This window comes from Leptosomus discolor, chromosome 10 (genome assembly GCF_034619465.1).
Source record: "Leptosomus discolor isolate bLepDis1 chromosome 10, bLepDis1.hap2, whole genome shotgun sequence".
Taxonomy (NCBI): domain Eukaryota; kingdom Metazoa; phylum Chordata; class Aves; order Leptosomiformes; family Leptosomidae; genus Leptosomus; species Leptosomus discolor.
The window spans coordinates 2,064,860-2,079,419 of NC_141400.1; positions in this window are offsets into that span (position 1 = coordinate 2,064,860).

Genomic DNA, 14,560 nt, shown 5'->3' on the forward strand with positions numbered 1-14,560 from the left:
GCAAGTTGTTCTCTTGTTACCTAGTGAACAATCTGTTTTTCATGAACCCAAAATAACAATGTTTTGGAATACATTTTTTTTTTTCTTCTCAAGCTCTGTGTGAGTCACTAGCATTGAAGCAAAAGAAGGAGGAATCCTCTATATAGACATGCACATGGCTCAGGAGCAGGGACTTCTGAAGGGGGAACAGTCCAGCCTCTGGGTCAAGACCGGTGTCCCAGTGACATGCCCTCCCTTTCAGGGGTGACCAACTTGGCATAAGGTAAGTGTTGTGAACCTGGAGTCCCCACTGCCGGCCCTGCGTTGTGTGCACCTCTCCATCCCCAGATTATCTCCTGTGCTTCCTCCTGTCATCTCATTTGCCTCCCTAAGAAGTGTCTGGCTTGGATCCCATGGTAAACTCGCTGGCTCCTGCCAGCACTCTGCCAAAGCTTTCCTCTCAAATCTGAAACAAGAGCAGGTTGTAGGCTTGACATTTTTCAGCAACTAAGCCAAAGTATATGGGAATGATATTTTTACCATTTTCTCTGTGCCCTTTTCTTTCCTCGTGTCTATTTGCTCCTGTCTTCATTTGCCTCACCCAAAAAAAAAAAAAAAAAAAAAATCAAAATCAAGCATTACCAATTCAATAACTGCCCTTTCAATACGTGCTCGTCCAAAATGGTTCCGAGCAATAGGGCTGCAGGGTCAAAGACTTGCCCTTAGAGACTCCTTAAACCAAAAAGAGCAAGTTGCAGTGATATTTTTAATGTTGAAATCTGTGTTTTTCTCCCTTCTTTTCATAGGCATTTCATAGGCATTTACTGACAGTTCAGATCTTGCACGGATGTTTGTTTGCAGTGGATGTATGCCAGCTGTAACTTAGATACAGTTAAATATTTCATGTAAAACCAGGATTGCTTCCCTTCTGTGACCATCCCACAACAGCCAGGGGCAGGGTGACTTACAGATGAGATTCAACTCTCCAACCGCTGGTGTGAGTGCCGGCAGGAGCCCCTTGGGCAGCACGGAGGCAGGAGCTCACATTTCTGGGAAGGCTTACATCTTTTCTTTTCTTTTTTTTTTTTTTTTTTTTAACTTTTTCACTGCAAGAACCAAAAATAATCTGAAGCAACCAGAAAGCTGAATTTCTCTGTTTAAAGAAGCATTCGATAGCAGTGCTGAAATAGGGCAAATGGAGCAAAGCACCGGTGTGAGGTTCACAACTACGCTTGTGTATCTGCATCTAAAGGGATGGCTGGATCTTTGGTGGTACTCTGATCTCCAGCCACTGTCCCTGAAGGGCCCAGCCCAGCAGCCCAGAGCCCAAACAAGATGTCTGGGGACAAGGCCGTTGTACTGGTGTACCTCACACACGCAGGCAGTGCACAACATCCTGGGCTGTGCACCCCACTGTACGGCTGCGGAGTCCCACGGGGAAACCCCAAAGCCCCTCCAGATCCCTCGTGCATCCTCACTTTCCCCTGCAAAGGGGACCTGGCTTATCATTCTGAGACCTTCTTCCCCCATTCCAACAAGGGAGGGGGCCAGATTCTGACCTGCCACCGCTCCCAGCCCCAGGGCTGAGGTGTGCCTCCGCTCCCTGCGGGAGGACAGAGGCGGTTTTCATCAGGACACCTCTGGCAAGCACAGTGCAGCCAGGGATGTGGCACCAGAGGAGCCTGGCAGCATCTTCTGCCAGGTGCCACGTGCATGCTGGGCCAGAGGAGCCCTGTGCCAGCAGAGCTCACACCGTGATGGGCAGCCACAGAGAGGACCAGAAATGCTCCTTATTAATACAGAAATTTATGCTGCCTATAAAACACATTCTCAGTGACATATTTAGTAACCCAATTAATACTCCTCGACAGACATTTTAGTGTAACTAATTCCAGTCTGTATGCTCCCTTTATAGTGATATAAATGGCTTTATGTTGTGCTATTGATCTCTGTGGCCACAGGATTTCACAGCACACCCCTTCATCCATCCCAGCTACCCTGGGAAGGTCTACAGGCTTCAGATCCCCCAAGTCCTTTGCCTCTGGCATGCATGGTGGGGAAAGGGGAGTCCCAGTAAAAAAAGAGCAGCATCCTGCCCTGGGGGTATGGGCTGTGGGTTTGGCAGATAGGACGGGGTGGGTGGCTCCAACCCCATGTCACCTCCTCTGTAGAGCCAGCGCCAGCTGACAGGTCTTCAGCCTCTTGCCCAGTGCCATGCAATGATGGCGACATCGCTTCACCTAGAAACCATCACCCAGGCAGGTCCTTCCAACACGTCTGCAGTGATGGGGGCCATGGCGCTCGCTTCTATCTCTGTGGCAGGGTTGCCACGGAAACCAATACTGTTGATTTTTTCTGATCTCCAAACCCAGCCTGTGGCATCAGTGCTCTCATCCACAATGTCCTGAGGGGAGATTCCCCCTGCAGCAGCCGATGGGGGGCAGATACTCCCCTGCTCACCCTACAATCCTGCATCTTCCCACAGCAGAGCCCACCCTAGCCCTGAGGGCAAGCACAGCCACGCTGCTCTCCTGTCTTGCAGCTTTCCAAGGCTTCCCAGCAATCCACACAGGATACTTTGGCGGGATGTCACATCACACCTCCACTTCTCGCCCTCAGAAACACCCCCTTAGCAAACCTCGCTTCTGGCAGCCTGCAAAGCGGTCCCCTTGCCCTGCTCTATGTCCTCAATGCAACGTCAGGTGCTCGGGCAGGAGGGTCAGCAGAGGAGACCAAATGCCAATGAGCAGCTTTCTGGAAGACATGCTGGGTAGCAGGGACTGGAGGCAGGGGAAGAGACACCAGAGCTCACGGGAGGGATGGCAAGGGAAGGACAGACGCGATGTGCTGCTGTTTTGTGGAAGGAGGGGAGGGTGGATGTGGTGCTGGCTCCGGGCAGGCAGGTGTCGGGAGCCGGTGCTGGGGACAACGGTGTGTGGGAAAGGGATGTGCACTGCAGCGAGGTGTCTTTAGGCAGAGCAGTTACTCTCTGCCTCCCTACTTTCCTACATCCAAAGGCTGCGCTTTCATTATTCATCCTCCTTCAGGGGAACTATCTCATAATAATAAAAATGTCAGAAGGAATACGCAAATACATACATACACTAAATGAGGAGTTGCCACAATGCACAGACAGACGTGGTGATTTATGGGCCCCTGGGCTGCCACCTTGGCTTTCCCTGTGGTGTGGTAGTGGTCCCCTGCTGCAGACACAGGAGGTTGTGTGCAGGGAGGTCAGGAGAGATGCCCACGGTGGCCCTCAGCCTTGAGGCAGGCTCCCAGCTAACGGGTACCTGGGTACCATGGCTCCCTTCATCTGTTACCTGAAGGTCCTGCTTGGCCCCAGGCTCCGCTGCATCCCAATGCCTTTGGTACCCCTTTCTCCACCGCTCTTTTTTCCTGGCCCAAGGCTGAGTTGAATACCCCAAACTGTCCAGGCTGCACCCAAGCTCTGCTCTGCAAGCCCAGTGGTGATGCATGGAAATGTCCCCATGAGCAACAGCAGCTCAGGATGAGCACAGCTTTGGGACTGTCAAAGCTTGCTCCAGCATTGCCTCACCAGGAGCCCTCTTGTTCTGCGTGAGCGTGTGTCCCAAGTCATCATGTCCTGCCATGGAGAAGCAGAGGAGGTAAAGGCCAGCGCTGCCTGTTCCTCAGCTTTGGTCCCGGCTGCAGCGGATCGGATTTTTCCATTTTGCAAGGCTCCGTGTGCAGCTGTGACTCTGGAAAAAAAACTGGTTGGCTGTCAGTCCTACAAGCTGGGTGCAGGCAGGCAGGTGGGTCGGAAACAAAGAAGGGCTATGCACACTGGCCACCCCGTCTCACAGAAGAAAATCAGGACCACCACTCCCATGGACGGCGGCAAGAGGAAGGCACCAAGCGCACACGTGCACCTGGATTGATGCTGGGGCTGCTGAGTGTTTGCTGCCTTCTCAGCCAGCTGCTCGGGGGCCTGGCGGCTCTAAGGACCACACGTCAGAAATGCAGCAGGGAAGAGCTGGGATTAGTCCCTTGCCCGGGCATCGCTGTACGAATCTGCATGGACGCATGGGGTGCCTGGCCGTGCACAAAGCCCGCGCGGGTGTGGGTGTGCCTCTTCTGTGTGTGCGAATGTGTGCGGGCGCGTGCAGGTTGTGCTGTATGTACGTGTTGGTGTCGCCATACGGCTGGGCGTGCACGTGTGTGCATGTGCATGAGCCAGGGCAGGGACGTGGCAGCTCCTCAGAGGGATTTGCTGAGGATCTCCCTGCTGAAGGCTGTCTCTTTCCTGGTGAATAATAAACTGTTCACCCGGAGCTAGGCACATGTAGAGTTAAAGCTGAGTGCACATGTTTATGATAAAACAGTTGATTTATCAGAACTGTCACCCACTAATCACTGGGGGAATTGGAGCACTCGCACTTCCCACAGAGCTGCGGCATTAATGCCATGCTCCTAATGCAGATTTGCAATGCAGCACCACACCATGAGAACCGTAAGATGTACAGGGGCAGGCATGAACTGCCGAGAAACAGCACACACCTGCACATCTGGCCAGCTGCAGCGGCCTACTCACCCCAGGGAAGAAGACAGTTCCCACGGGGAAGGAAAGAGAAAAGCAAGGAGCTCTCACAAGCAGAGGTCATGAGTTTCCTAAGACGCGGCAGTAGCTATTGCAAAGATGTTTGGGATAAGGATCTTCAGAGCTCAAAGGTTATGTTTCCAAGTGGCTTTGCAAATCTGGTCCTCCCCATCAGTCAGAGAGCACCTTTTCTCTGCTCCAATGGTGAAGGAAACACGTGAGTGCTTGGGAAGACGTCCCAGGGTCCTTCACACCAAGGAGGCACTGGCTACACTCCCTGTAAGAAGCAGCACACTCCCTCCAACGTGACCGGCACCTCCATGCAGACTGAACCAAGGAGGGATGTCACCACCCCTGCATCCAGCTTCCTGGTCTGTGGTAGCTGCAGGAGGTCTCCTCACTCCTTGTGCCACGGGGCACTTTGCTGGATTCGGCCCCACCAGTGCTCCCCTGTTCATGGTGGCAGCCCTGGGCTGTGTCACAGAGTGAGGGTCCCTTGTTCAGAGCAAGACCTATATGGCACACACGTTCTTGCAGTCTCCCACATCCTGGTGGGACTCATCATGATGACAAAGGACCCAGCACCCGCCATGCAGTGGGTTCATTCAATGAACTTCCATACCGAGCAGCCCTGGGGAAGAAGGAAACCTTATGTGGCACTTGTGATAGGATTTAGCCTTCATGCAACGCCGTGGGCAGGGGCAGATCCCATGGGTCTCACAGATCAGCATCTGTTTTCACCTACAAGCCATCAGCTCTGGTTACCAGCAGATACTTGCAAAAATCAGCTTTTGCAAGTGTAGGAGTGGAGGGAAGCTGCTAGACCTCTACCTAATGCAGGTTGCTTGTACTTGAGTGTATATTAAGTCAAAATCAGAGGGAAAAAACCTTTGCCAAGCAAACCCTCAAGTACATCTGAGGTCCTTCCTGCTAAGTCAGTATTGGCAATGGCTGCTGCTCTCCACCTGGGATGGCAGGAAAGAAAATCAGTGGAGGGTCTGATTTTCCTCTAATATTGCTGTGGATGTCATCTGTTCCTCAAAAAAAAATTTTCATAATCTGAGGTTTCTGGGAGATCTTCAGTTATATCGTGACCAAAACTCCTGCCAGAAAGGGCATTTAGTATCTCCTTTGCCAGGCCAACACTTATTTCTTGAGTAATATTTCACTGTATAGTCAGGCCCTTCAAAAGTGTACGGCTTTGTTTTATCTTTGTCTTCAACTTGACTTTCGTTGTCTCTTTGCTGAAGAGTGCTCTTGTACCAGATTGACCATGCATCTACCCAATATCTACTTTCCAGGCAAAACATACGGGCTGGCAGTTTCTGCTGAGAGAGCGCATTTGCTTGGCCTGAACAGTTTTTGCCAGACTTTGGCAGCTCATTTCAGTAGATGCTGTGAAGAAGTTTCTTGGTAGCTGTATCAGACTCCCACTCTCAGGTTGGTATTTGTGTAGAGACTTGGCCAAAGAACAACTCTTGATCAAATATGTTTTCTTACACAGCTGCTAGCGCAATTCTGCTGGTTCTGTTGGTGTTGTCTTGCTGCATTTTGGGGTGAGCAGATGCCCACTGATCTGCTCAGTCTGCAGGTAGCAAAGTGCATAGCTTTATGTAAGAGGCTGTGCTTGCGTGGAGAGTTCAAACCATGCCTTTCGGGTGCCACTGGAAAGACTCCAGGCCAAAGTCTGTTCCCAGCTCATTTTTTTCTCCTGGCCTTTCTCTACTTTCAGCAATGTAAACAGCACAAAGACCTCTGAAAATGGCAGAGGGGATATAATCTGGAATTTGATGTTTACAATCATTCAGTCTTTGAGTGACAGTGAAGAGCCACACAGTCACGGGAATATACTTTGTGAGATCTTGTCTAGACTACAAGAGGATTAATGGCAGTGGGAGATTTTCTTTGTCTTAGTGATTTTTGGACAACTTCAGTCAATTGCAGTAAGCCTGGATAATTGCCGTGTGTGGCTCTTCCCCAGATCCTATTAACAGCAGTAATTTTAGCAATTTCTATAAAAAAATAAGGTGAAGATAACCGGTTCTGCTTCTTCTGATGCAGCCGCTGGAGCATCAGCAGGTGTTCAGGGATGTCACGTCCGCAGGCGGGAGGTGGGCTGCACTTGCAGTGGGTGTGCATGGATACCCTCCCTGCACGCTGATGGCGGCTGCTTCTCCCTCCTGACCAATGTGGACACTGCAGAAAACTCTTCGCAGCAGACTCGTGCCCACTAAAATGCCCATGCATCTTTGCTGCTGGTAGCTACAGGGCTTGTAATAAACTGTCTTCCCAATGTGGCTTTTTGTTTGAAGCTTCCTGCTCGCAGGATTTTAGGTACGGAAAGGCAAGTATAAATGATTAACAGAAGTTTTAATAAATCCTGATGGGGTCTTTTAGACTGATGGATCACCAGAGGTTGTTTATTGCTATGTCTTGTAACTCATATAATGTGCTTTATTACTGTGCTTACAGCTATGTATAAAATGTCTGCAACACACTTCACCATAGACTAAATCTTCAGGGACTCGCTGGGAGGTGAAACCAAAAGTTTCACACTTAATTTTTGGAAATATAAGGTCCTCTGTCCATCTGCCTGTCTGTTGGTCTCAGCGTTGACCCTTGGCGTGCCATTCCCACAGTGCTGTGCTGCGTGGCCCCATGGGCAATGCTGTGCTCTCGCCGTGGGGCTGCCGCCACTCCCTTTTTTTTTCAGTGGGGCAAGTGGAGCGTCGGGAAGCACAGCCCCACCCCCACTGAGCAGGAAAGTGCTTTTCTTTGCAGTGGACATTCTGGTGTGGATTGGCTGCGCTGCGGTCAGACCCCTGCTACCCCCAGCCAAAGGCAGGGAGAACCCTCCTGAGGGTGCTGGGTCAGCTCTGAGTGCTGAACATCCTGCTAGGTCTTGCAGCGAGGTGAGAGGTATCTTTTTCTTTTTAGTGTGACTAATGTCAGCACTTGGCAAAAATAGCAGCAGCGCCATTCTGGCTCCCCAGCCCGACGTCTGGAGGCTGCTACACACGTTGTGCTCAGACCGTATCTTGCAGAGAAAGGGAATTGTGTGGCAGGACTAAGACATGAATTTAACTTCTATTTTTTATGCTGTGGCTCCAGCAAGAGACTGCAGCTAAAAAGCGACCAAGGTAATTAATTACCAATGTCTGTCGCCTGGTGCAGGACCAGAACGAGAGAGAAAACAAGGCAGAGCGCTGCATTCCCCACAGATAGGAAAAAATGGACTGATGTGTACTTCTGCTGACATGCTGCAGCATCAGAAAGTCTTTGTTCACATGGGCTTAAGAGACAGCTAGGCTTGGCTAGGCAACAAAAGGGAAAAGGAAGGAAGCCTTATAAAGGCTCTGCAGGCTGCTCGCCTCCCGGGCTCCCTGGGGTACTGACGCTGGTGCTTCCCAGGGATCGAGGGCTCCGGTGCTGGGAGCATCCATGCGATGCTGGGGCTCTGCAATGCCACCCATCCCAGGTCGCAGCAATCACTCCTTGATGAGCGATTGTAATCTCCGGTTAGTTCCGCTGGCTGGAGAGATTTGGAGAAAAGACTGTCAAAACCTGTAAAACATGGAGCCAGAGCCTCCAGGTATGAAAGAGAAAATGTTTTTTCATTTTGCAAATTTGTTTCATAAAGTTTGCAGGCTCTTCTGTTAAAGCACTGAGCAAGCCTGCAATAGTTTGTATAAATTTCACATATATTTCTGACTACAAACATGGTTTCTGGTGAGCCAGCAATATAAGGCATTCATTTCCTTCAGGAGCAGTGCACACATCTTGTGGGCAGGCTGCCTTACTTCCAGGGTGCCTAGGAACTTAGCGGGAGTTAAAGCAGGCGATGTGTTTAAGACAAAAAAAAAGAACAACGGCAGAGAAGTAAAAAATAGTTTAAAACTATGAGAATCACGTTTGTCTTGCCGTAGTAAAGGAAGCACCTTTGAGCGACTGAAGCCAAAGCCCCAGCCGCCTCCTTCAAAGGCAACTTGTCCACACAGTGGGTTGAACCAGAGTTCTTCCCCTTCCCAGAGTTCTTCCCCTTCCCAAGCTAGTGCCTGGATGGCTGCTGGGCTGGCCTGATCCTCACAGGGGAAGGGAGGAAAGAAAGGAGAAGGAAAGATTAAAGCGTGTGACACTGCCCATAGTCACTCTGAGACAGCTGACAGCTGCTTCTCGATTCCTTGGTGGTTTCCTGGCCGTCCATCCTTGCCAGGCTGGCGTGAGCCTGCGAACCCAGATGCTCAAAGCATTTGGTGATGACACGTCGAAGGACATATTTTACCTGAGTTTATTCACTGCGTTGACTTCGGAATGGAAAGTCTTGTTGAGTTTTTAAATAATGGCAATTTTGTATGCATTTGACTATTTTTGCCCTGTATGAGCCAATATAAACTCTATCTCATTTATCAATTAGCATTTATAAAGTCCTTATCACCATGGAATCAAAACACTGTAAATGGATTAAAAAATAAGCAGGCTGCCTGGGGGAGTCAGTAACTTCATCTACGCTGAATTTTGTGAAACAGTGTGATCTCATCGGGGTGACAGGGACATGCACAATTTTTAGATACTTCACAAAATTTGAGAAAGGAGTCATTGAAAATAATTAGAGTAATTATTCCAGAATTAAGCAGCTCTTTATTCTGGACCTAAATGTTCATGCGGGGAGCTATTCTGGAAGAACTATTCTGGAAGACTTAATTCCCCAGTAGCTCTGCTTACTAGCTTACACTAAATAATTCTAAAACAGCCTCACCTACATATCAGTTCACCATTGTGGAGCCATTCACATCAGCGTTAAGTGCCTGTAAAGCAGTGCCAATGCAGGATGCTGATGTTTCCAGCCACTTTGAAGTGGAGTAACTGATTGCAGCACACTGAAGGTTACGGTCCCACTGTCACCAGGAGGAGCAGGAGATGTCCCCAGGTGGTTAGTAACCTCATGTTAAGGCAAGCCGTTTGCTCCAAAGCTGACCAACCATGAGCTGCACTGCTGTTTCAACAGTGGGAAGCAGAAATGGGCATCGGGAAGCCTTGCTGACAGGATTAGCAAATAAAACTAGCAAGATCCGTCTTAACCCAAGGTGTGAGTACACCGAGACCTTTTCAGGGTTGCAGCTCAAGGAGCAACATTTGGAAAACGGGATGCTGTTTTCCCATCTTCTTCCCTGTCCCCTCTCCTGCTAGGGAGCTCCTGGTGTGTCCCACTTCAGCAGGACAAGTGGGACGACCACAACCATGGCTGCGCGCGACAGTCGCTCCTTGGCCTTTGGCAAGAGGTACACGGGCAGCAAGCAGCTGCAGGGCTCCTGGAGCTGAGGGAGATGTCCTGGGCTGAGCAACAAGCACTAAAGGAAGAGTTTATTTTTGGGAGCAGTCCAGGTACTAATCACCTGAAGCATCTGGGCCGTGGCCACCAGTATTATCAGGCGTTAGATTAATGATCCAGCAGTCAGAGTAAACAATGCATGGACAGGACTGTGCTGCATGCTTGTCACCTCCTTTATGCAAGAGTAGTGATTCTGATTTTTTTTTTTTTTTTTCCTGTTGCTCAGAGTCAAGCAGAGACCAAGAACTGTACAGCTGAACTCCGCTCCGGACAAGTAGTCCTCCGCAATGGGACACCCCTTTTCTGTGCTAACGAAGTGCCACACAATGTCACCTCAAACTGTCAACAGAAGAAAAAAGCATAATGAGAATACATACAGGACATATTATTATTCTAAAGATGTGTTAAAATAAAAATATTCGTGAGAAATCATTTGTTTATCCAAGTAGCCTTGAGCATTCATCAGTGAAGGAACGGACTCTTAGTAGTCACGAGTCAATATTTGTCCAATATTAGCAAAGCGGAAGGATCATTTTGGGCATCAAAAGAGTCATCATGCTTTGATTTCAGAGAAATCTGCATGTTTTCCTGCTGTGGCGTAAAAAACTCCAACTTTTGTAAATACTGAATGTCACATGGAGGACAGAGGGCCCAGGAGCTAAGAGGCTGTTCTCGTTGTGTTTACACACAGAATTTTCACGCTAAATGGGCTTTGGGATGCAGGTGCCAGATGAAAATCACCATGGCCATGTGATGCTAATTGCTTAGGCAGAGTAGAAACACACTGTTGGTTTAAATTTGCTTTAAAGACGTGGATGGGTTAACTGAGTGCTGGCCCAAGCACTGTGACCACACTAGAGTGCTCTTTAATCTCCCAGTTATCTCATAAGCGTCTCCACTAGCCCGTTCTTGCCCACTGGGTACGCCATGCTTGATGTCTTCATCCTCCCCTAGACACAGGATGGGCACCCTGGGCTTGGGCTTTCTCCTCAGATGCTCTCAGGGTCTCGGGTTTTTTTCTTCTTTGCAGTGGGCTTGCATCAGATCTCTGAGCACGATGACTTTGTCTTGAAGGCTCACCCTGGGATTAACATTTTCTGCCTTGCATCACACAACCACCAGACCCCATTGTTCGTCACCTTAAGCAACAAGGCACCAGCAGCAGAGCCAGGCTTCCGCAGAGCGGTTTTTCTTGCCTGAAAAGCCACAGCAGCTATGAGCAAATCGGCACAGCTGAGGAGATGGGCACACATCACCACCAAGAGAGCTATTCTGCAGCGGTAAAGTGGCAGGGGCAGGGAGAGGAGCGCAGCAGTGATGAGCAGGTCTTAGGCAAACAGCTGTGAAGGGGTTGTGCCACAGCTGCTGTGCCTCAGAGCCAGGTGGCGAGAGCACAGAAGGGCACTGGTAAATAGCTGAGAGTGCTGTGAGATCCAGTACTCCTGTCAGGAAGCCTCTTGAGCTGCCAGGACTGCTGCCTCTGCTCCACATCCCCCTCACACCCGCCATGCCTTCTTCCAGGCACCTCATCCACCCTGGTCAGGCTGCTGAACACTCATCCCACGCTCCCTCCATCCTCAGCTGATGGGATCACTGGGATCCCAGGACCCTACACAGTAGCACAGCTCTTCACCCAGCTGCCCTCCTCCTTCTCCTGAAGCCTCAGGCTTGCAGTTCACGTTTTCTGGGGTTTGCACTTCATGCCCAGGCAGGACCTTACTCTCAGGAAACCTTTGCATTAGAAAACATCACCAGAGAAGGGGCTGCAGGTCAACCTTCTGAGGAGGAAATGCACAGAATACCTTTATTGTGTCTCTCTCTTAATGCACGATGACAATTCGTATCTAGGTGAAAGATAAAGCAAAACAGTGCTAGAGCTTCCCTAATATTTTATTTTTTTTTCTTGTGAGTGCATGGTCTTTGCTTAAACCTCAGGTCACTCAGCTCCTCTTTGAGGTACCTTACAATCCTCCCCCTTCTCCTGCCCACAGAGAGGAGGGGATAAGGCAAAAAACCAGGGCCCTGCTGCAAATCACCTCCACCCACAGTGGGAAACAGCCCTCTCCACCTCCCCCTGCCGTGCGGCAGCTGCTGCGGCAGTAATACGTGGGTGCACAGCACTGCACCCAAGGGTGCTCACGGGGTGCCAACGCTTTCAGGAGGCAGAGCAGCAGAGCAGTTAGGCAGGGTTTCCTCGTGGGGAGCGCAAATGGAGCCATGGGCTGCATCAGGCCACGCTGCCGTAACGCCAGCCAGGGCTGAAGGCAGAAACATAAAGACACAGCACGGAGCACACGCAGAGTGACAAGAGTCACATCTAGTCGGGGAAGGGCTGGGGCTGGGGTGCGCCCTCCTGCTCCCTACTGGGCATGGTCTGCACGCAGAGGCTGGGATACCTGGTGGGCATCAAGGAGGCAATTTTGAAGCGAATCATCACAATTTATCGATTAGCACAAATGGGCTGCTGTGCCAGGCTACCAAGCAGCAAAAAAAGGGGTTGCCTGAGTCCAAAACCCGGGGCAGCTCCTTCCTGGTGCTCGCTGGGCACTTGCTGCACAACGCAAAAGGCAACGGTAGCACATCCTTCCCCTTAGCCCGGACAAAAACCAGCAGATCCACACATTTGTGGAGCTTTACCATGATAACCGGCCTAAGAGACAGCGTTGCTGCAGTGACGTCACAGCAATCTGTGTCCGGCAACAAACGCTGGGAAAAGAAAAAAACCCCAGCGACATACTGCTGCTTTCTGCACTTCCACTGTGACCCTATAACCACAGCTTACACTGACACAAATCCTTTGCAGAAGGTGACCCAGCAGTAGCCACCCGTCTGAGGCAGCTCTGTGCAGCAAAGCACAGCTCTGGCAGATTGATGGAGAAACTACAAGAGACACAAAGACCTGCACAGTCACGCTGGGAGCTATAGGTAATGTTTTTTCCTCCCCTCTGGTGTTCCTGATGGTTTTCATGCTGTTTCTGAGCTCTCGCTATGGAGTCCATGTTCCAGCCAACTCTCATTTTCTTCCTCTCTGTTCTTTCATTGGAAAGCAAGTGCTGTCAGCTGAGGTGGCGTATGGAAAGAGCCTCCCTGAATCAGGCTGGGCAAGCTGGTTCTTGCCCTCTAGGCTGGCTGCATGCCGCATCTCCCAGTGCTGTGAGCTAGCCTCTCTTTCCTCAGCAGTCTTCTCTCTCTCAGACTGGGCTGGAGGCTTCAGTTCTCTCTTCGCTGCCACAATTATCCCAGCAGACCTGATTCATCTCCGCTGCCTGCAGTTCTGGTTCCTCAGGGAGCAGCATCAGGGATACCCAGTGACAAACAGCCACCTTAAGGCAAAGTATGATTTTGAACAAGAAAAAGAGTAGCACACAGAAAAAAAAAAAAAATCCTTAAAAAACCCAACCAGCCTTCTGCCCTGCGGAACACAAACCACACCACTCTGCGCATGTTCTGCTCTCCTTCCTAAGCCGATCCTGGAGCTGGTGTTTCTGAGGCTCCATGTCTGGCATGGGGAGGGTCCCTCTGACAGAAAAGTTGGCCTGTGGTGGGCACAGGACCACGGGAAGGAGCCAGCTCTGCAAGCAGGGCAGATGCACCCAGCCCCGATAAACATCCTCCCCAGCCCCAGGAGAAACACCGAAAGGGTGGCACGAGCTGATATTGAAATGAAAGTCTGCATCTTGAAGTAATAAGCCACAAACCAGTCTCCTTGCTGACAATGCCTCCCTGGCAAGGTCCAGTGGCCGTCGCATGCATCAACGGGTTGGGGGGCTGACTCCGTGCATTTCCTACCCTGACGGAAAGCAAGGCCTTCTTCTGATGAGTTGATCAGGCTACTACTTCACTATGCATGGAGAAAAGTGTGCATGAATCCACCAGGCTCTTCCTCAGCAGCAAGCCTGAGAGCCAAAAGCACACTGAAGTCAATGGAAACTGCACTTACTTTGCAAACCCTAGACTGGGCCCTGGGGCTTACACCAGCTAATGCTCGAGAAACTCTGTCCTTTGCAGGGTCAGTAGTTTCCTTGCTAGAGTTTCGCTCTGTGGTTCCTCTGAGTCTCTGTGCTACCTCCTGCTTCTCCATGCCAGATTTAGTGTTAAGAGAAGCTCTCTGGACCCAGCTGAAAGATAGTAATTGAATAATATGCAACATTACACTCTTAGGTTTCATTCATTTTCACACTTATAGGATCTGTAAAATCTAAAATGAGGTATCATCTTCAAACTGTCATCCTGCCCAGCGACAACAAATTTAAACAAAAAGGTAAAATATTTCAAATCAAAACCTGTGAATTACCTCAAATAATCTTATTCAGAATTTCATTCACATTTCAGGGTACAGTTCTCACAGTAAATTAATAAGACATAAGCTTGCAATATTTTCAGTAGGTTGATATGGCAGCATTTTTCATTTCAATTAGGAAGAACAGTGCAATTAGATTCCTCAGGCTCGGCTGGAAAGGAAACACGTTATTTCCTCAGGGTGAAGATCTTACCAGTATTCATGAGCATTCACATCTTAGGGATCTTCTGCCAGGTTAGCCCTTAAGCAAACTGGTTGCCAGTGGAAGCCATTGGCACCAGGGAAAGGGTTGATTAATGTATTCTCCAAATAAACCCCTCTGCCCCAGAAGGGAGACGGGAATCGGACCTGTCTCAGCAACACTATTCTTCCTTTCCCACCTTGCTGAGTT